This window comes from Natrix helvetica (genome assembly GCF_964273705.1).
Source record: "Natrix helvetica genome assembly, chromosome: Z".
In the NCBI taxonomy this organism is placed as follows: domain Eukaryota; kingdom Metazoa; phylum Chordata; class Lepidosauria; order Squamata; family Natricidae; genus Natrix; species Natrix helvetica.
Window position 1 is genome coordinate 43889841 of NC_138554.1, and position 24421 is coordinate 43914261.

General features: G+C 37.9%; 1 protein-coding gene across 5 annotated transcripts in view; it reads left to right on the plus strand.

Annotated features, from left to right (window-relative positions):
- The window catches only part of ARHGAP23 (Rho GTPase activating protein 23), a 201909-nt gene that overhangs the window by 15857 nt on the left and 161631 nt on the right, over positions 1–24421 (plus strand). The gene's annotated exons all lie outside the window — the stretch shown is intronic.

Here is a 24421-nt window from a genome sequence, read left to right on the forward strand (position 1 = left end):
AGGCTCTGTTTTAGGCCCAGTTCTCTTCAACATCTTCATCAATGATTTGGATGAGGAAATAAATGGGGAACTCATCAAATTTGCAGATGACATCAAGCTGGCAGGAATAGCCAACACTCCAGAAGATAGGCTTAAGATACATAATGATCTTGACAAACTTGAATATTGGGCACTAGCTAATAAAATGAAAAGAGTAAGGTTCTACATTTAAGCAACAAAAATGAAATGCACAGGTACAGTATAGGTGGTACCTTGCTCAACAGTAGTAACTGTGAAAGGGATCTTGGAGTCCTAGTGGACAACCATTTAAATATGAGCCAGCAGTGTGCAGCAGCTGCCAAAAAAGCCAACACAGTTCTAGGCTACATAAACAGAGGGATAGAATCAAGATCACGTGAAGTGTTAATACCACTTTATAATGCCTTTGTAAGGCTACACTTGGAATACAACATTCAGTTTTGGTCACCACGATGTAGAAAAGATGTGGAGACTCTAGAAAGAGTGCAGAGAAGAGCAACAAAGATGATTAGGGGACTGGAGACTAAAACATATGAAGAACGGTTGCAAGAACTGGGTATGTTTAGCTTAAGAGAAAGAAAGACTAGGGGAGACATGATAGCAGTGTTCCAATATCTCAGGGGTTGCCACAAAGAAGAGGGAGTCAAACTATTTTCCAAGGCACCTGAGGGTAGAACAAGAAGCAATGGGTGGAAACTAATCAAGGAGAGAAGCAACTTAGAACTGAGGAGAAATTTCCTGACAGTTAGAACAATTAATCAGTGGAAGAGCTTGCCTCCAGAAGTTGTGAATGCCCCAACACTGGAAGTCTTTAAGGAGATGTTGGATAGCCATTTGTCTGAAAAGGTATAGGGTTTCCTGCCTAGGCAGGGGGGTTGGACTAGAAGACCTCCAAGGTCCCTTCCAACTCTGCTATTGTATTGTATTCTCTTCCTAGTTGTACACTAAACTCTTAAGATTTTTAAATGTTAAGCCTTTCAACTATAAAACTGTTGGCAATTCTGATAGACTTGCCGAAACCTCCCACCCATCATCTCATGAGAATGTAAAATGGCAACATCTATGTGCTGTATTGTACTATGTAAGTAGATATGTGGCAGGGAACGGTCTGCATATAGCTAGAACAGAGTTGCTGGAGTAATACAAAGGGAACTCTTGTGCTACTCCTCCTCTCCCCCCCCCCCCGCAGCATTTATGATCTTGTGCATGTTTGAACAAACGTCTACTAGTATAGCATGGATGTGTCTCTTTCAATAGAAAATAATAGAGGCAGGTTTCTAGAGATTGAAGAAGATGTGTCATCCTGAAAAGGTGAATAAGCATGAGAGCATCCCATCCAACTTTGCCTGCAATGGAAGAGTGGCAAAGCATAAAATGTTTGTATACCTTGTAGCTGTCATTAGTTACTCTTAAGTTAAATGGGGAAGCATTACTTTAATGTGGGTAAAGACCATTTAGCTCTCACTCATATGCTGGGAGGAAATTGAAGGCAACTTCATGGGGACGTAGCAGAAAGGTGTTGCCAGGGCATAGTTCTAGCATGAAATTAAGAGCAAGCGAGGGAAGAAAGAGTGTCTGCTTAAAGAAAATTGTAAAAACATGGAAATTTTTGGTGAAAATCTGTACTACAATGTAGACAGGGTAAGCTAACAGGAATATTTGCTTTTGACAGCACATAAAATAAAGCAGCAACCAATGTCATTAACACGTTAGACATTTCATTGATATTAGTACTTTAGTTTTAGACTGGACTAATTAAACATATTTTAAAGATAACAAATGTGGGGTTAGCCTGATTATCTGAATGTCTAATAAAGTGAGATGCCTTATGTGCAAAAAAGTTATATGTTCTTTTCACGGCACATTCAAGTAGAACTTGGTACACTTTCTAAAACCTTAGCGACCCATTATTTGATACTGAGCAAGACTGAACAACTGTGCAAGACTGAAGAGCTGCTGCCCGACTCTCTGGCCATGTTTGCCCAGTATGCTTAACCATAATTAGCTATCTACATTTATTCTAGCATAGTGTGGAAACTTAGGGACAAAACTGTTAGATTGGGAAATCCTTAACGTATTGTGTGAACCCAGCCATTATTCTTATTCAGTTAATGTAATGATGTGTAGCTATTTAGATTCAGGGTGGAAAAGAAGGAGAACATGGGAATCATTTTAGAAGAGACCCTTCAGTAAAATGCAAGGAAGGGAAAAATACTTTTAGACTTGCAAGATTCTGATATTGTAATCTTTCAATAAAGATATATTTAGTACTCATAGTTATGCTTTTTGCCTGGACTTAGCTTGAAAACTAACAAGTAGTGATCACAGATAGGAATACTTAAAATACATTTCACTAACAGTGGGGAAGAGCAATCTGAATATATGTGAATTTGGATAATGGTTACTATTGAGACAGCAACAACTCTCGGTTTCTTGGTTATATTCACATACCTGCTTTTATAAACATTGATAGTTATCTTTTGGACCTATTCATTCAGAAGCAGCGAAGCAAATTATCTGATTTTGGGAAAACAGTATTTTCATGCCTTGTTATTTTTAAGGACCAATATATATTATATTAAGGACTCCCTACTAAAGTAAATTCAGAAATATTTTTGTTGTTGTTGATCTATTAAATTAAATTTATTATATGAAGAACTTGTACAATACTGGATTCATGGAGGCTGGGAAGCTTGTCCTTAATATGGAAGAGAGAGGGTAGTTATAGAATGCAGCTTTTGACAGAACAAAGAGATTTTTCATTTCTCCAATGCAGCCTCAGAATTGACTCAACCCCCTAGAGAAAATATATTATGGGTGAGAATATATGTGATCAAGAGAAGCTTCACTGAAAAACTCCCATGTTTTTGATTATGGCATGGGTGGTCTCAAGTGGAGTGTGAGAAAAAGAGAAAAGAAAAACATACCACTAATAATCTTGTGGAGAACATCTGGTACATTCTGAAGGATAGCAGAAGAATAATGAACTGAAAATAATTTGCTTCCCTCTTATGAAAGAGCAGCAGTGGGAAATGCCACAGATAGTGTTATCCTGTCCATGTTGGATAAAAATAAACCTTCTTGGGTTGTATCTCAAACAGGATTAGAATTAACTTACTTCTCCTTCAGTCATCATCACTAAGAGAAGGCTGCATTGGGAAGAGGAAAGACATAGTCATCACTATTGTCTCTCAGCTTTTACCCAATTTTGGTGAGTGATACAAATAAAGGGCAGGCAGGCAGGCAAGCAGGCAGGCAGGCAGCATAATGCTAGAAATCCCATGCTCGCCCCCTCTTCTCAGATCTGAGTTCAAATACTGAGGAATATGGGTGTATGCAAAAATAGCAGTTGGAAAAATATAAATACGGGCCCTAATGGACTTTGCTTGGACTTCCCATAGAAACCATCTCTTTATCCTTCTCCAAAATAGATTCTTGTGATATTTAAGCTTTAACATTTAAGCAAGTTTTTAAAAGATGTGTGTGTGCGTGTGTGTGTGTGTGTGTGTGTGTGTGTGTGTGAGAAGGCTGGTGTGTCGGAAAGTGGGAGGGACATTGTTTCTCCACTGACCTTGTCATTTAGGATATCCCGCCTGAAATACTAAGACAAACCGGAATGTGAGTTATGAGGTCTCCCTTCCAGACTGAGGCAGGAAATAGCGCATTGTTTTGCTTTTGTATTTTATTTTTTTGTGGGTTTTGTTTAAAAAAGGAAAATAGCCACGAAGCCAAGATCTATTTGCAGGGTCCCTTGTTTTAAAAACAGGAAGTCAAAAACTCCTTTTCTGGGGGAAATGCCTCTGGTTTCAATGCTGTTTGTTTGGGCTTTTTTCTGAAGAAGGCTGAGGAAAGAGAAAAGGATGTAAGTAAATGGTGGGGCTGTTTCCTCTGTTTCTAGAAGGCTCTATTACATTTCCTCTTGCATTCTTACCGCCATTCCGGGATGAGTTAATCTAAGATTCGACTCACCCTTGGACCCTATTTTAAGGATCAGGTTTCTTTCTTGAAACATGAGAAACCATGATGACATATAGAGCATCTACAATGTATATGGCAATGCTTCTCAACTTTGATAACTAAGATTTGGGGACATTGGTAGTTTGCTGGCTAGGGAATTCTGGGAGTTGAAGTCCACACATCTTAAAGCTGGTATTTAGGGACCATGCATGGCATATAAATGGGTCGCAGTTAGATAGGGAGTGGTTTTAGGTGATGTTTTCTCTTAATTATTTATCTTTGGTTGTTCAGGAGGGAATCTAACTGTTGTCTTCTTACATTTTTACATTTTTTGTGCTTCTCTATTTTTTTTTTGGTCTGTTTTTCTTTTCACAAAGAGGTCTACTGAGAAGGAAAAGATAGAATGAGATGCAATGAATATTTTGTTGTGTAGGAGAAATGCCAACACGTCTGGTGTAAAGCTCCTTGGTGAGGGAGCTCGATTTAGTGCCCGCATAAACAGAGTGAGAACCAGAACTAGTTTTTAATGACTTTAGGTAAAAGATGCCATTTTGAATGTGTTCCTTCCCCCCCTTCAAATGAAAAACTAATTTAGTAAGAAGGGAGCTGGGCTAGAATGCATCTCTATTACATGATATTTTCATAGCAGCAGAAGAAAATACAATGAACACATAGGGAGAAGTCTAAAATCCAAGGGTCCATCTACTTTAAAGTCTTATGTTCTCTGTTTGCTAACCATATTTTATTTATTATCCAATTTTATAGGGCTGCCCATCTAAACCTAATAACTTGGAATAGCTACCAAGCACAAAAGTATATATATATAAAATTGATAGAAAAAGTAGGAAGAGACGCTGGGTAAAATGATTCTCAAATCAATCAAAGCAAAAAATTCAAAATGAGTTCCATTAACATCCTAGGGCCTGAGGGAACAGCCAGGTTTTAAAGACATCTTGACAGGCCATCAAGAACGGGATAATCTAAATTTTAGTGGAGAGGTTGATTTACATGAGGGCCATCTGAACTTCACTGGGGAGACTGTTCCACAGGACTAGTTGTATTCTAGGAGCTTCCAAAACATGGGTAGAGGAGCGATAGCCACTTCCAGTCTTGTTTCCCACCAGGTAGAATTTAAGATATCCTGCCTGTGGAGGAACCTCCTTTAGCCTTCCAAAGAAAGATGGCATGTTTCTGCTTGTTACATGTCAGAATATTTCAGAATTATCTTCTCCACCAGAGGTGGGTTCCTACCAGTTCGGACCGGTTTGGTTGAACTGGTAGTAACTTGGTAGCCTGGGTCGCTGGAAATGTCAGCGACCCAGGCCTGCCACACCCCCAAACCAGTTCTCTTGGCGGTGCCGTAGGTGGCGCCATCTTGTTTTTGCCTTCTGCACATGGGCAGAGCAATTTTTGTAGCACTGTGCATGCATGCCCATACAGCATGCCTATGCGTGCGGCATGTTCCTAAGTGAACTGGCAGGAGCGGCAGCTGGAACCCATCCCTGTTCTCCACATAGTATGAGGGATGTGAATCTGCTGTACCATTTCCATCTTCACATTGTTGTATGTGCTGCAGTGAGGAACACTGAGTGTGTGTTTTGCCTTAGGCAATACTCGATCTCCCTGAAAGGAGAATGCTAATCTACAGGTAGTCCTCGACTTACAACCAAAATTGAGCACAACATTTCTGTTGCTAAGTGAGACAGCTGTTAGATGAGTTTTTCCCTATTAAAGACCTTTCTTGCCAGTTTTTATGTGGGTCACTGCAATTATTAAATTAGTCACATGGTTGTTAAGTGACTCTGACTTCCCCATTGACTTTGCTTGTCGAAAGATCACAAAAGGGTCACATGACCCCAGGATATTGCAACTTTCATAAATTCATAAATTTCATAAGTGTCTGAATTTTGATCACGTGACAATAGGAATGCTGCAATGATTGTATGAAAAACGTCATTTCACCTTTTTCAGAGCAATTGTAACTTCAGAGTCAGTAAATGAACAGTTGTAAGTCAAGGATTACCTGTAATTGAGTCTTGCCTGTTCTTTAGTAACAATTAATTACTGCATCAAGACCCCTGTACTGAAAGACACTGTCTGTACTTTTGTGTAAAATTCAGGCAAAACTCTATTCTCTTATTGCTTTGTCTTCTAACATCTGTATTTGTATGATAGCTTTGTTTACAGGTGATGAGGAAGCGGGAGAGAGGGAGGTGTACGTATAAAGCCTTTGAAACCAGGAGATGGTAGTTAATAGTGATGTCACTGAAAGAATTTAGGCTATCTATCTTTTTACTATTGGATTCTAGTGGGCATTAAAATAAAACAGGTTTGTTGAGCTTTCTGGAAGCTTAATAATCTGTTTCATCATAGTTTTTTTTTAAAGAGAGAAATTTATATATGTAAAAACGACTGTGTGTGTGTGTGTGTGTGTGTGTGTGCGTATGTCTGTGTGTGTGTGTGTTTTCCAGCATAACTCTGGAACACCTTGAGCAATTTCAACCAAACTTGGTACACAGATGACTTACTCTCTGGAGAAAAATACTGTGGGTGTAAGACACCCATAACACCCCTCAGGGTGTGTGTCCTGTTGCCATAGTTGCCATGCTTCACAGTACTCCACAAGGGGGCTCCCTCTGGCAAGGGGGAAAATCCAACATTAAAAATTATGTTTGGTCCGGACATCCCCCCACCCTATAAATAAATACCCGGCCAATGCCGGGTTATCGGCTAGTGTATAAATATAAATCTTGTTGTGTAGCTTCAAACAGAAGGATAAATTCATCCTTCAGTTGTGTGAGCCCAACATTACTGAGACATGGCCCAGATGTCAGAGCTGTCCTTACTTTTGGGGTCCCTTCAGTCTTGTCTCTTCCATGAATTATGTTTTGTTTTTTTTACTCGCAGGAGAGCCTGGTAAAAGTAAGCAAAGATTACTCTATGTTATAAGTTGAATTGAAGAGTCAATATTACCAGACATTAGGAAACTGATGAATGTCCATTATTATCTGTAAATGGTCAACCAAGCATCCCTAGAAACCTTTAGAGGTTTCTAAAGTTGGCAGTGCTGTTTTTTTCCTCCATTGCTCTTGATCTAAGGTTCTGGAAATGCGCTTTGCCTCTGATTTGAGGGTATTAGATTATTGAATAGGAATTGGAGAAATACTGTATAGGTATACTCTCTTTCCAGTCCTTCATCATTACACCTTACAGGTAACCTTGAGTCAGCTTCATTTCGTAACCTAACTTACTTCTCTGTTATAAGCACAATCTGTTGTATAAATGTCTAAGGGGCAATTGATCCAGATTTCTTAGAGGGAAGCTCTAAGGATGTAGTTATAACTAATTAATTATACCTAATTAATTAATTAGAAGTGCTATTTGGGGAGGGAATTGAGGAAAACAAATAGCAAGCTAAACAAATGCCTGATACACAGTGAGAAAACCATGCCTTTTTCATGTATGTTGGGATTAACTGAATGATGCAACACTTGTTTTATACAAAAATAGTCCTAGTATCAATTCTTGACTTTTGTAAGTTGATCTGGAAACTTTTGTATCTGGAATCCTGAAATCTTGCCAACCAGTGTTAACAATATTAAAATAAATGAATCAATGATTGACTCAATAGAAGGCAGCTTCCTGTCTATGCTTAAAATTGTAGGTCTAACTTGGACTAGGAAATATGATTTCCAGATGGGTTGAGGCTCCTCTGTCTTTTTGAGATTGTTAATTTGAGATATGCATGGTCAATTCCTTATGCTTTTTGTTTGGAGAAGGTTGGTTGCTTGTCTCTGAACTGGAGATCTTAGGATGGTCTGTTACAGATTTTGAATGCAGCGGGTGAAGGTCATTTTTTGAATAGTAAAATGCGGCCACATTTGGAAGATCAGGAAACAATCTGGATCCCCAGGATGTTCTGCTACTAACCCCCCGTAGAAAGATTGGGCCAAGAGCCCAGTAAAGGAACTCACTTTCAAACCTGAAAGCGCCGAAAACAAAACTTAGCCTAAATTGGCAATCCGAGTATTGAAGCCTGCCAAAGAAGACAGAAGTTTAGTCATGATGCAAAGGACCCTGGATGAAAGCCAGATGTGAATCTGGCATTGACCAGCAAAGGGAGGCAGAATGGAGCATGGCTGTAATTATAATTTAAAAAATGCTTAAAATGTCTAAAACTGCTTTCCTTCCTATGTTCACACCCTGCAAGACATGTCAGCTATCCAGATAGCACAGGATGAAGAAAGCTATTGTGTTTAGGCCCAGTCCACTTTAGCTTAATTTTCTTGGTCACGTTCTCAAAAGCTTTCTCCATGATCCCAAGGGATCAATTATCTGCAACTGGATGTGGCCAGTATAAAGATCTGGCAAAGGTTTGCAGCTTTGATTTTTGCAGAGGAAAGAGGTATATATACTCCTTTGGCTTCCTAGGAGAATGACAAATTTAAGAAATATGCTACTGATATGTGAAGAAAAAAAACCTATAGCATTTTGTTTAATCCAACCTATTGTCCCAAATAGGAAACAATAGCACAGTCTCTAACTGAGAAACAGCCCAGCACGGAACACAACAAGCTGATTTTTTACTTAGTAAGGAAAGTGTTAAGCAGCTGCCTGGCACCATACATAATTAGCAATGCAATTAGCGCTTTCATTTTTCATACTTAAGCATTTATTTATGAAGCTTAACACTTTCTTGATGAAAATATCTCCTATTCCTAAACTAATATTCTCCCCAGTTGTAGTGTCTATCCTAAATAATAGCTTTGTAGACAAATAGCGGCTAGAGTGTTAAATACACTGCAGTAATCCAGGGTGAAACCTTAGTTCATTGTTCAGATACTACAGTCTCAGACCTACTGGACCTGGCTTGTATTGCTGAAAAAAGTCGCCAGAGCTAAATTTTGTTCTTTATTTTAAAAAAAACCTGATGTTCATGCTGGGATACGTGAATCTAGTAAGTATCTAGGAAAGATTTCAGTTCCACTTTCAAGGATAATAATTAATCAGTGAACCTAATATTCCAAGAAGTCTAGGCACTGAAAGAATTAAAGCAAGACCTGACTGTCAATACAGATAAATAGGCAGAGGCATCTGAAACTTTTACTCCCACTTCCCATTTTCTTTATTTCAACTTCCTGCTATGTATGTATAATATAGATAGCAAAGACATCGATTCTTAATTAAATGGTGACACCCATTCTAGGGAAAGAAATTAGGTTTTAGCACACATCTCGCCATCCAGTCAAACTTTCCTACTGGAGGAAAGGTCCTTTGCCTTTTGAATAATTTAAGGAAATTTCTCTGGAGTAAATGATGCCAGCATTACTAGGTCATGTTTTATTATTGAATGGGATTTTACACAACTGACACAATCTATGTTCAGTTTCTAGAGTCCATCATTCTTAGACCTGTATTTCTACAGTATTACAAAGACTGATATATTACAAACGCTGCAGTTGTTTGGAATGCCTCATAGAGGTTGTTCCAATTTCTTTTGTCAGAATTACAAGTTATAATTCCTATATAGCCCTTTGAATATAGCCCTTTGACTGGAAGAATTCACTAGGACTCTGCAAAGCAACAGAAGGACATTTTATAAAGTACATTAGTGCAGAAACATCTGTCTTCAAACTACTGAGGCAGCCTCAGTCCATGAGAGGCTTGACATGGTGGCTTTAAAGGCTTTTCCAGAATGCATGTTCATGCACATATGCAAACAATGTGTCCAACAAAGTGAAGCAGCTGTTGTATGCCTAAGGATACCGGGATGACCTGGGAAAGCCTTATAACAGCTGCATCAAGTCTTCTGGAAAAATCAGCTGCTTAAGTGCTTCAGGGTGGGACACTTGGCTTGCACCAATGTGCATTGCAAAGCACTCCTTTAAATGCTTTGCACAGCTCTCAAACTTATTATAGCAAATTAAAAAAATCACTGATGCAGTTGCAGTGTAATTTATATTGCTGAATGCCTTCTCTGGCAGAACCAATCTTCTCTACATTTGCCATCAAGCTCTGATTGAAGTGAATGAGTAGGTACGTCAGATCAAGACCAGGTAAAGATGAGAAGTATAAGAGAGTTATCTCATCAATAATGTGGCATATAGCTGGGATGTGTGGGTAGAAGGCACAAGGTACATCTGTTGTGGGTAGTACTTAGCCACCGATTGCTGAGGTACGCTCAACCTGGTTTCTCAACCTGGGCAAATTGAAGATGTGTGGATTTCAACAGAAATCTTAAAGTAGCCTAGGTTGAGAAACATTGGATTAGGAACTTATGCAAATCATTCCAACAGAGATTTTACTGCCTCCCTGTTCTTTCCAGAAAGAGTTTGTGTATTTTAGTGTGAAGGGAAGTAATGTTATATGAGGTTGCTTCTGAGTTTATTTTACTTCACACTACAATGCGTATCTCATTTGGGATCTGAGTTGTGATAATCAGGATGGAAAAAACTAATTCTTCTCCTTCACTCCTTGGTTTTAAAGTAATCTTCCATATTAGAAAAACCCCCTTATTCTTCTGATGGCCTGTGATAGGTAGGTAGGTAGGTAGATAGGAAGGAAGGAAAGAAAGAAAGAAAGAAAAAAGAAAGAAAGAAAGAAAGAAGATGGATGGATAGATATTGATTTATACCTGCCCTACCACCTCATGAATTTAAGGTGACATTTTTTATTATAAACTCATATTTGAAATGGTATAAGAAAATAGTCTTAAAACACTACAGTATCTTTTGATTAAAACCGTAACAGCATTTAAAACCATCTTTGCTAAAGTTCAGGAAATTCCAAGGTAAAGAGATAGATCTTCAGCTAACTTCTAAGAATCCAAAAGGAAGGACTCTGCTTCAGTAGAAGTTTATTCCAAAGACTGGATGCTGCTCTAGAGAAAACACATGCACTGAAAAACTCTTGCACAGATTTGACCATTAGCAATCTCTCCCCAGATCTCAAATTGATCAATTGACTCGATTTATATAGCTGTCCATCACATATTCATGACTCTGAATGACTTATAATTAAAATGTATACACTATCCAAAACAGAATAAAACAACCATACAAACAATAAACACTAAAACAATTTTTTAAAAGCCAAGCAATAAAGTCACTGAGATAGTACAATGATTAATAAATAGCATAGCCATTTTATGGGCTTTGCCCCATTCTCTGATCCCTAGGCCAAGTGAAAAACCCAATGCTGTCAAGATTGGGACCAGGCTGACATAGGGGGAATGATGTTCCATAGGGCAAATGCAATAGCAGCAAAAACCCTATTCCTGAATCCAATCAGATGTCACTTTCTAATAGATGGAACACATTCTGTTCTGCTGGACATGAGGAAATAGGTAGATGTCACTGGGGAGAAGCAGTCTCTCAAATAACCCTGTCCCATGCCATGTAGGGCTATACAGTTTTCACCAGAACTTTAAATTGAACCTGGGAGCGTGTGACTCACAGAGCAGAAATGGTATGCAGAGATCTTGAGGTGCACATACTTTGCTGCATTTTGAACCAACTGAAGCTTCCAAATACTCTTCAAGGGAAGCTCTATGTTGACGAGTATGGTCGGTACTTGGGGAGACAATCTTTCAACTATCCAGGTCCTGAACTCTTTAGGATTTAGGATCCTACGAACAGGCAGTGAAGCACTTGCAGAGCGGAATACACATCTTCCAAGCCTACTTACTATTCTGGTTGCACCATTCTTCAGCCCCAAACTATTTTCAAGGGTAGTTCCACATGGAATGCATGCATCATTGAGGTCAGTTTACATCCTTCTGGAAAATGGCACAGTAGATTACCATTGAAGCTACCACGATAGACTTTGCAATAGGATGTTTTGTGTAGAAACATAGAACATCCTAAATCTATACCTCATCCTATAGAAAGAAAACAGTCACACCAGTTAAGGCAAGTTTTTGAGTTTTTAAGAACTGTCCATAAAGTTTATGTCTTACTGGGAGATACAGCCTCATCCAGCCCATCACAGCCTGTATGTTCTGATTTAACACCTCCCTTGGTTTAGATAAAAGGGAGAGCTCAAGTTGAGAATCATCTCAATAAAATTGGCCGTAATTCAATTACACTGAACCCCACAGTGTAACTCCTATGGAGTTGAACAGAATATCCCAGCATGATATTTGAGACTATCCTTGAAAGTAGGAATAGCACCACTGCCATAGAGTCCCTGTAATTACTAACTCATGGAGTTGGCCCAGTAAGATACTGTAGTCCATGGTATCAATAGTGGCTGAGAGACTGAGAAATATCGATAGAGGAGCATTCCCTCTGTCTGTTTTATAAAAACAACTACTACCGGGCTACCAAAGTTATTTCTGGGGTGAAGCCAGCCCTACAATTATGTCAAACCCGGAACATTAATTTGCTGTAACAGTTGCCATAGTTGTCTAGCTACTATCTTCTTAATGACCTTGTTCCAAAAGGAGATGATACCGGTAGTAGAAGGACAATCATTTGAAATTAGAAGCTGGATCAGTAACATCAGCACTGAACACAGTGATGGACTTGCTTTTAAGAGCTATGAAAAGTAATGTTCAAGGGACAGGTGACCAGAAAAGGGTCAGTGAAAATCTTATCTATTTTCTTAGGTCTCAGTGTTTGAAATTAATCTTGCAATAATGATCAGTTGATTGTCTGATTATCTTAGTTCAGCTTCAATTTTGGTGCCTAGATCACTGTGAAATTGATTTTTTGTGTGTGTATAAAATGCACCAAAACTCATTGCATCATTTATCTGAATTGGGGTTTAAGTATTAAGTAAGTATAATCTTTATTGTCACTGTACTTAAATACAACGAAATTGGTTAATCTGGCATGCTGACACTGGTCAAATATTTAACTACTTGGAAAAGTTCTGTTGGGGGACTTTAGAGGAGGCTTTGGGGGGCATAGGCTTGTCCATGCCTATGCCCCCCAATAATCCAAAGGTTTGTGTTCTTGCTAAATTGCAAGTCTTTACTTCAGTCTGCCCAGTATACAGTACATCCAGCTGTGTTACAAGGCCATGACCAGGATGCTGCTTTGTTAGCTTTGTAAGTCAGCAGATCAATATTTGTCTGCAGTTTTAATGGGGTTTTTGTGTCAAGCCTGGTAAAGCCTTGTGTGTACTTTTATTATAGACATAGCAAAGAAGCCAGTGCAGGCAGGTAACATTGAAATCCTGTTGTTTATTCTATCATTTGGAGATGACAAATGACAGTGGATAAAAATGGTTAGTAATAATAAAAATAGTAATCATAAATGTGTGTGTGTGTGTGTGTGTGTGTGTGTTTGCATTTTCACTGCATATTGAAAAAGATTACAGCAATAAAAGAAATAAAAAAAGATCCATAGTGTAAAGACAAATAAAAAAGGAAGACAATCAATCCATTATTCCTGTTTTTCAATTAAAAAATATTGATGAGTTCATGAATTTTCTCTAGGGAGAAAATCCTAATGACTTTTCATCTGTCAAAAAAAAAAAAAGAGCAGAAGAAAACATTTGTTTAATGTTAGAGAACTTTCTTCAGCTGTCTTCTCTAATCTGGCACCATCCATATGTATTAGAAATGAGAATTTTAACAATGGCAGTTTCCACTATATTTGCAGATTGTCTGTTCTGGAAGACAAGTCTTCTATCAGAGGATATGAATTGCCCATAATACGATAATTGAAGGCGATTGAGTTCTATTTCTTTATGGCTTCATGTGCTCTGCAAGCGAGCCAGTTGTGGTTTATTCAGTAAACTATGGTTGAGCCACCTAGTCTGGCAGCTTCCTTTGAAACATGAATAACTTTGGGGAACAAATCTCTGAATCTTTCTTGAATGTTAATACTACATTAAAAATACTTCTCTTGAAGCATTTGAGGTTTCCTAGTTTGTGTGATCTGCCTACTATATAAAAAGGGTGGAGAAATGATATGAATGGCACCCACTCTTGAAGATATTTGTACTTATTAGCTCCAATTTAGAATGAAAGATCTGTGGAGGAAGGCATATGACCTCACAGCTTGCTAATATGTCCTTGCCATATGTAAAATCTACACACTGGGCCCTTGTGTGGAAGAGACCTCAATGGTGGCGTTTTTTTGAGAGGGTAAGGGTGCAAACAAAGTTACTATTCATCTTCAGAGATGTCTGCCATCACAGCATTAATGAGACTGGCAGTGCTGTGACTCTTTTAGGACTGTGAGTTCAGGTAATGAATCATCATGAGATGGAAATTACCAGTTGATGTAATTCTATTGTCCCGGGTTGTGCTCATCATACATATTTTTAAACAGATCAGCCTGTATGGTTTGATAGAATCTAAAAGTTGTGCATTAATTGTAGAAATTACTGGCAATGCCTTGGCAAACCACAGATGCTGTTGAGACACACAGAGGTTGTTTTGTACAAACTTCATGTGGATAAAGTGTCTCTCCCTCTCCCCTCCTTTCTAAATCTTTCCATATGGAACCAACTGGTTTAAATCTTAGTAGTAACTATTGGCTGAATTGCCATATCTGTGAAATATTCATAAACATTCTATTCAGTCAGGTAGAAGAGCTGCTGGGAATAATGTTCCAATATCAACAAGGAAACCATTTGGCTTTGAGAGAATTTTTTTTTTACAAGGCCTAGATTTAAGGTAGGTAAATTGCTGGGCGAGAAGGTAGGTACCGTAATACAGGTAAGTGGACTGAGAAGGATTGGAATATGACCACGGCCAGTGTTTTCCAAACGTGAAACTTTAAGGTATGGGTGCACATCTAAAAGTGTCCAACTTTGAAAAACATTGATCTAGGCAACAGAGAAATAGGTGTAGAGGGAGAAACAGAAATCCAAAGAGATCATACCAGTTTGGTCTTTCACAGACTAGCTGGCAGTCAAGTTAGTAGCTCGCATGCTTTTAAAAGCCAATTACCATCAAATCATAGTATTTGTTAACATCTAAGTTTGAAACCACTCTGCAGATTCAACCCTGGAGAAAACACACACTGCTATTTTCCATATTGGAGCTGCTTTAATCGTGGGTATTGCCATGTCTGGATTGCACCTCTCCCCCCCCCCCCCCAAATATTTGGTTCACATAAAGATCTTTTGCCATCTCTACATAGTCCAGGTGTATTTGCATGGTGGTATGCACGTACAGGAACGGCTGGTCTCATTCCTTTCCTGCCAGCATTCCAAGTTCTCATTTTTCAGACAGCTGATGATGTTTGGAATGGGAGCTGTCACTGATACATTTTTTTCCAGCTCTTTTGCTTGCTTGTGCCACTTTTTCTGTTTATTATATTTTCCTTCATTCAAAACAGTGGCTTCGATTTAATTAGTGTTTGCTTTGTAAGATACAGACGATCAAATGGAATCAGTAACAGCTGAACTTAGTAGAAATCAACATATCCCGCCTTCTGAAAACCGAGCATCTTTCTTGGTTGGACTGGGGCCATGACATTTGGTGTGCCATCAGGGGTGCAAAACTAATAGGTCGTAGTTTATATCTTGCCTTCTTGTAGCTTAAGGTCTTCTAATAGCTGGTTCTTAATGTTGCAAGCTAAAACCCGTTGGTTTTGTTTGCATGTCATACTGATCCACAAAGTAGCCAATCATATTGCCCTAACGTTGTATAAACTCAACCTACTTGGTTAGGTTACCAATCAGGGCTTTATGCAAACCTAGAATAGAGTCACTGAATAAACCATTATTAAGCTGATCATGTATAAGTATATAGTTATTCAGAAGCACACATTGTGCAACTATCTCGTATTTCCTCTAACCCAATTGTGATTTTTTTTTTGAAAAAAGAGCAGGTATGTTAATGCACATTACTTCCATTTGCTATCTCCCAAACGATCTCAGAAGGAAAAAAACATAAATATTCCTCAAGGACTGCAATGTGACTAGACTTTGGTGAATGGAACTTAGTTGTATTCATAATTGTCTATTCAACAACTTGCCCCCAAATGTGCATGTATAGGAAGTAATATATTTAGGAAGGGCATACCTAATGATAATGGATTTGGATAATTCGCTTTAAACCATTAGATTGAATGTTGTATACATTTGCTTTAGTTATAACAATAACCACACGATCACATAATAGTTAAGAAAAAATGAATAAATTGTGAATTCAGCCAAAAACTGAAGCCATAGTTTAGTTTTGGCTTAAGCTGTGTCTTGTTCTAGAGAGACAAGTAGATATGACACTAAAGAAAAACCATCAGAGGAGGTTAATTTGTTTATCCAGTGCCAATAATAGGAAACTATGTTGGAGTGATCACGAGCATGTGAGTCTGAGTGGCTGAGTGGGGAATGTCCCATGCATTATGGTGTCATTACATGGTGAATAATACACTCTATAGCATTCATATTGTGATGTCATTTGTGTTACTTACATAATCACATCATGATGGATATGACCTCTTTATGGGTTATAACATATAACTATGGCTATGCATTTTGTTCCAGTATATATGATCCTTCTTAGTAAGCCATCATTTCCGATAAACAGTGCTGATTCACATATCAAAGTCACACAACATCATAAACTATAGTTTGTTTGATATAACATATAACCTAACTATTGTGATTTGTAAACCAAATTTACAATTATTTAGTAAATTATGGTTAAACATGCTCTGGCACAGCTGGGTATGTGAATCATTACAATATAGTTTGCACTTGACTAAGTATATTATTTGAATCTGGTCGCTTTGATTTGTACACTGTAGAGTATGAACCAAATGAGTTTTTCATTGCTACATATTATTCTAACTTTTTTTCTTTTTCTAAGCTCAATTAAAATGATATATTCTTGTCATTTTGAATTGTAGGTCATTGCCTCAATTTTCTTCCTTTTCAGAATGCACTTTCATCTTAGGGGGTATTCTGTAATACAGGTAGTCCTCGACTTAAAATAGTTCATTTAGTGACTATCTGAAGTTACAATGACACTGAAAAAAGTGACATGACAATTTTCCACATTTATGACTGTTGCAGGTCACATGATTTGCACTCAGATGCTTGACAACTGACTCATATTTGTGTCAGTTGCAGTACCCTAGGGTCATGTGATCATCTTTTGCGACTTTCTGAGGAGCCAATGGGGAAACCAGATTCACCGAACAACTGTGTTACTGACTTAACTGCAGTGATTCACTTAACAAATGTGGCAAGAAAAGTCATAAAAGGGGGAAAAACTCATTTAACAAATACCTAATTTATTGACACAAACTCTGGGCTCAATTGTGGTCATAGGTTGAGGACTACCTGTACTAAACTATCATTAAATTATATTCAAATAGAGAAGTTGATTCTTAATCTTTAATGATCTTCAAATAGCCTTTTTTTTTGCCCCAAAGATTGAAAGTTTTCCCAGATAACATGATCAAAATTATAAGAATCCTTTGAAAATAGGTGGGTTTTCTTGTGAAGAAAGAACATTAGAGGAATATCAGTGGTTATTTTAAACTGATCTCTGGGTGAGATGCTGGGAATTCGGACTTAAAACCCTTAGATAAGGCTTGCTGACTACTGGAACATTCTCTCCTGTTTGCTCTTTGACTTCTAGTTTAGGACTGTCTTGTTTACTTAGACTTTTGCTGGACATCTGACATCTTGAACTGCTGACCTCTCTTTGAGTTCATATCAGTTCTTTTTTCTCATCTGAATTTGGGCTTTGTTCAGGATCCCGATCCTTGTGGTATAACACTGATACTATTCAAGTCTCTTCTTTGCTTGACTGTGATTCTCATCATGAATATAATCCAGGGGTGAAATCAATTTACCTTCGCTACCGGTTCTCAAATGTGAGTGCGCGGACCTTCTATGCTTGTGTCGAGCATCCAAAACAGGATGTGATGACATCCGGGTGGGTGGGTGGAGCCTCCCCCCCCCACCGCCGCTACAGGTTCGCCCAAATCAGATAGAACCGATAGAATTTCACCCCTGATAAAGTCTATCTGAACCAGTGTTTCCCAAATTTGGCGCTTTAAGATACCAACTTTCATGTTTTGAGAGCTGCTTTTTAGTAACACACATCCAAAGAAAACAAGCTTTCAGTGTGCCATAATGTTATCCAACTTACAAAGTCAGTCCTTCAGTACAAAATAATACCTAGGGTGCCAGTCAGAGGTGGTTGCTCCTGGTTTGGCCCGGTTCAGCCAAACTGGTAGTGGCGGTGTCGGGAGGCTCTGCCCATCTACTCGCGTGCGTGCGCACGAGCGAACTGGTAGTAAAATCGGTACAAACCTACCACTGGTGCCAGTACAATAGACAACAGGAGGACAGTAATATTGGTAAACCCCTTGAAATAAAATATAAATTTGTTGTATAAACAACAAATGGATAGAAATGTGCCATTTACTTTATTTCTAGAAATATTGTAATATAAAAATCTTTGTTTTGGTAAACCTAAACAGAACAGAATACTATGAGCAAATGTTATAGTTCTCCAAAATATTTGTACAGGTTTGATATTAAAATTAGAAGGATGTGTGTGTGTGTGTGGGGGTGATGGGGGACAGGGGAAAGTAAGAAAAAAGAAGGAAATGTGTTTAAAATGCTAAAGTGTCTTTAAATGGCATGCAACAAGTTACTGCCAGACTTAGGGGTCCTATGTACAAGGGGCTAAGCACATTTCAATTTTCATCATGAGGTACCAAAATAAATTAATGGTAATGATTTAAAAATAAACAAAACCTCAAAGGTTGTTTGTATGACATACTTTATTGGGTCAAGTGCTGATGTCATATATCATGCAAACTCTATAACCCATTTAGCTAAATTCATCCCAGGGATGTTTGAGGCTAAATTGAGACACACCTACGCCCACACATTCATACTTCTCCTGGGACCTAGTAAATTAGTGGAGTATTAATCCTTTCTTCCATGTAGAATAGATACTATATTTTCTTTTACAGTACTGGATTGTCCCATTCTAATTTCCAAGAACGTAGCAAAATTCTTTCCAGTTGTAAATGCCATCTGGAAGTATAGGGTTTGAACTTGGCCTTACAGTTTTTATTTATTTATTTATGAATCTTCTTAATAATTGCTATTATTTTTTCTGCTTTTAACCCTGTATTACTTTATTATTACACTTGATTTTACTTAGTTGTTGACCATAAAGTAATAACAAGAACTACAACCTTCTTTCTCTTCTGAAACAGGAAATCCTAATGCTGCCCTGTAAAAATGCTGCCCTGATTTTTCTAAGACTTCCATTTGGTTATCTTTACTTTTTTTTACTGTGGTGGCCATGCAGAAAGGGGGTGGAGTCAGAGGTGGGTTGCTACCTGGTTTGGCCCTACCAAAAGAATGAATGGTTTAATTAGGATGACCCTTTCTTTTTATTGGGGGGGGGGGGAGGGACAGGATCTTTGTTTTATGTATGTATTAAATGAATTTATATATAGTACTTGACCATCTCAGTACATGATTCTGGGCAGCTCACAACATTAAACAAATAAAAACTTAGTGTACAGAAACAGAAATCCAAAATAAATAAACAATTAAAAACAGACCAGTCAAAAAATCATAAAATGCCCTCAGTTCATCCAGGAAATGGCAATTGAGGGATCACCATCTTACCCAAGCTGTGGTTTGGATAGCTTCAAATAAACACTGGGTTTTCATACTTCCTTAATTAATTCAAAAGTTGCTTATTAACAGATTTTAAGATAGCAAATTTTTGTTATTCTGGGTGAGTTTGTTCAATCTTGTTTTATGTTAGTTTAAGTACTTAAAAAAAAATCTTATTTTGGAACAAAGAGCAAAAGTGATTGGGATATTGATTTTAGAAAGTTATAAACAGACTAAGGGACCAAATGGATTTAAAATAAGATTTTGAAATTAATTACAACAGTTGTTTAAAATTCCATTCACATACACATATACATGATTTTGAAATTAAGTGTAAGAAACGGTATAGGGTTTCCTGCCTAGGCAGGGGGTTGGACTAGAAGACCTCCAAGGTCCCTTCCAACTCTACTATTGTATTATTACCTTCCAATGGGGAATGGAGGTTGAACCAGAAAGAATTAAAAATTAGAATTGTGGCAGAAGAGATCCACTAATAAGAATGGAACAAAATATTTTTGGGGAGAATTCAAGGCTATTTGGGAATAGTAAATTCAGAAGCTATGCTTAAGATTGTCTGTTATCATAAAAAATGATTTAAAATTAAATAAATTTAACAGGATTGGCTGATGTCCTATCAGTGAAAAGAAATATACAAATAAGAAATCAGAAGAGTGGCTTTACTACTGAATACTGAAGTTTTAAAATCTGTTTATAGGTAAGAAATGAGATATGGGGAAAATATTTTTGTTGTAATATCAGAGTAGGCAATAAGTTACTGAAATTGTTCGTACTTGTAATTAGCAGGAATTAGTTCTTTATATATTTGTTTTATTTATTATTTTTCTGTTCATTATTTTTCTCTACAATTTTTTTCTTTTTCTTTTTATGTATTTTTTAGTTTGTATTAGTTTTTATCTTTATATCTGTACATTTTAATTATATATATATGTAAAATTGTAGGTAGGGGCATGTACATCTGTTTTGCAAGCTGAGATTTGCAGGTTTCCACAAGGGGGCAGTATGATTATATGCCAAAGTTTGTTTGACTAATATGCAGATTTCTGGTGGGTTTATCACCATTATATGTATAGCATAATCAAGATTAGTGAAAAGCACTTGCACGAGGAGAGTAGGAAGAAACCAGAATGGATCTAGCCAAAATGATGGGCATATTTGTGGCTCTGGGATAAAAAGAAGAGAAAGAGAAAGAAAACAGGATGATTACCAAACCTAATCCTTTTCACAACATACATGAGATGAAAATCATAAACATGAGGCTTTAGTATGATTTTTGGAAGGATAAAGCTTGGTTGTAACATTAACTTTAATCCCTGGCCTTATATAGGAAAAATGTATCCTTCCACCTCCGAAGGATTCTTTATTGTAAGGCAGTCGCGAAGGAAGAGGGCGAAAAATAATACACCTAGGAGAATAGTATTGTCCATTCATACATTATTCTGGGACAAGAACTCACAGTCTTCTGGTTTCTAAACTGGTACTTTAACCATTACGCCAAATCAATCCTGAAATATTTGCTTTAAAATGTTAGTGCTTAAATGTTTACATTTCATGTCAATGATTTAAAGAGGCAATTCATATGATTTATTTAATACAAGAGACAATATGGTATAGGCAGAAATGATTTCTAAATTGGTTTGATTACAAAACATGCAATTAGTGGAGATGGAGACTTGCAGGTAAACTTTTAGAGTAAGGCAGAATTATATAGTATGCCTTGAAACAATAGAATAAGAAGTCATCCAAGATGTTCAGGCAAGACTGCTACTTCCTTGATCGTTTTCATCCCTTGTTCTTCATTTGATCTTCAGCTCTGATTTGCTCATCTGTCTAAGTTTCTGGTATTTCCTTTGGTTCTGATGACAGGTTTGCCTGCAATGGCTCTTTGCAGCTGCTTTGCAGCTGCTTATAGCTTATATAGTCTGAAGTGCTGCTATTTTTTCTGCTCTAGGATGCACCATTCCAGTTGTTTTCTCCCAGCTTTTTCTCTTGGATTAGAGAAGTAAATGGGGAAGATGTAGAAGGATAGTGAATGCCAATCTGGATGTGGTCATTTCCCTCCTTATCTAATGAAAAATCTAAGGCAGGAGTGTCAAACTTCCAGCGTCACATTGCTGTCACTTGACATATCACAACTTCCCCCCCCCCTCAATAAAATGTGGGTTGGCGTGATGCATCCGGCCCATGGGCCACGAGTTTGATACCACTGATCTGAGGGTAGCCTCCTGGTATATTTTAAATTTGGATTGAGATCTCATCTGCTTTGTGTATTCAGCTTATAGATTCTGACATTGTGACCGAACAGTAGCAGCTTGTGAATTTTTTCTGTAAAAGGAATGTTTGGTAGATTAAAGGAAGTTGCAGAACACTCTAATACACAGGTGTCAAACTTGCAGCGTCACATTGTTGTCACATGATGTATCACAATGTTTTCCCCCTTCATGGAGCTGGAGTGGGTGTGGTGTCTACGTGATGCATCCGCCCTGTGGACCGCCAGTTTGACATCACTGCTCTAGTATGTAAAATCAGATAGACAAGCATTCAGACAGAAAGACTGATGTAACCAGACATGCATCTATAAGTCCAACCAAAATTATCTATTTTTCCTTATATAGCGCTTTTTCTTTGCTAATTTCAGTGTCTTTCAAAATGTTTGCTATCAGCGTTACACCAGGCATACCGTGTTTTCACGAAAATAAGACGGGCTTTTTCTTGACCCCCCCCCCCGAAATAAGCACTTGGCCTTATTTTTGGGGAGGTCTTATTTTTGAGGTGCAGGAGATGGCGAGCTTGGTCACCTCACGGCTGCTGCTGTGTTGCAATATGCGCTATTGTCCGGGGAGGTCTTTTTTTTCGTGGAAACAGGATAAAAAGGGTCAGTCACACATCCTGGCCAATCAAGTGTTCACATTTTATATAATGATAAGGCCAAAATAAACCAATTTCAGTTTTGTTTTTTTTGCAGTAGTGGCCGAAGGGTTCAACAGACCCTAGTTTGCTGATATGGGAATTATCTTTTGATGTAGACAGAGTTCTGTCTCATGGATCATAGGTCCCTATTATAATTTTAAAATTAATTTTCTTTCATCCTGTCCCAGCCTTTCTTCTGTCTTCATTGTGATGTAATCCTTATTCCATTGCTTTTCTGCCAGGACGTCTCAGCGTTGTGTAAATAGCCAGCTGCAGATGTGAGAACAGGATGTGTGCATGGAAGGCCTTGGTGTGAGGAATGCAGAGTTCTGAAAAGCATTGGGACAGGCAACAGTGCAATGTCACAGTAACTGTTCCTTTTTATCTTTTATCAGCTAGATGTAGGGGGGAAAGCCCAGAATTTTTGGCTCCATCCGCTAAAGATATAATTTTTGCTCTGTCCATTAAAGACAAATTTTTAAATATATTTGGAGCTAACTGAGAATATGAAACATTTTTGGAAAGATCCCAAGATTTTCTTTCAGATTGGAGATGAAGCAATTTCTATGTTGCTTTCATTTATATACATTTATAATTGTCATATACTATCCTTCAGCTAAGATTTGCAGAGCATTTCATCATAATTTGAAATCAGTGTCTCCTGGTGGACTTGACGCAGAGAAGCTAATATTATGCGAGTCCAAGTAATGAATAAGACTATAAACAGCGGTACGCAAGTTAATTTAATGCTTGTGAAAGCAAAGTACAAGATGGGGTTTATCCCAGTACTAGATCAAGAATACAGAATTTTAATCCCAAATGTCTGCACTTCAGAACTGCAGAAATTTATTGTGTAATGAAAACAACGGAAACAGATTTGAGTTTGGGTTCTTCATCACAGAGGAAATTCTACACAGAACTTGAATTTAAGAATTTCTGTAGGCAACTTACATCTGTATTTATTATTCAGATTTCTGGGTCTGCCTTCTTCTCACTCGAAATTGCTCTTGACTATTGCAATAGTGGTATATGAAAATATTTTGTCCAAAGCAAGCTTTGCTATCATTGGGCCTTACTAAGTTTTTTTTCTCATTTATGTCTTGCTTGAGGTCTTTAATTTTAGGTATGCTGATTACATTCTGCAAGTACCAAAGCGTTACTGTTGTTTACTGTACCTTGGTGGGTGGAGGCGTTATCTTGTATCACCTAAACAGGCATGAAGGATCTTCAAGAATGCAGTCATATCTTTGGGAGCTAGTCTGCAGGCTTCACCAGATATGCTGAAAAGGTAAATTGCTCTGCCACCTGTGATGTTTTCTCCAATGTTTCAACATTTCTTGAATATTTCTATGATTTCCCATCATTGCCCTGCCTTGGCAATTCCCTTTCCCCCCCCTCCCCCCCAAAATATGCACACTGGATATTATTTTGATCCATCTTTCCAGCATGTGCTTTTTAAGGAGACAATCACAAGATCAAAGATATTCATTTTCAAAAGGCAAGGAAGATAAAGAGAAGGGGAGGCCATGTCCATAATGTTTCCATGTTTGTGTCAAGAGTCCCACAAATAAAATTTGTATTTTGTATTTATTAGTTTGTCAAACATGTACAAGATAGCAGCTATAAATATAAACATGGATATAAACCAAAGAAATGAACACAAATAGATGTGGATAATAGGACAGAGACGTTAGGCATGTTGGTGCGCTTATGCATGCCCCCTTTATGGGCCTCTTAGGAATGGAGTAAGGTCCACAGTTTAAGTGCTTAGACAGTTTAAGGTTGGAGCTGTGAGGTTAGAGGATGTAACAACAGAGTCAGGTAGAGCATACCAGGTGTTGACCACTCTGTTGCTGAAGTATTTTCTGCAATCGAGTTTGGAACGGTTTATCTTGAGTTTGTATTGATTGTTTGCCGGTGTATTATTGAGGTTGAAGCTGAAGAAATCATTGAC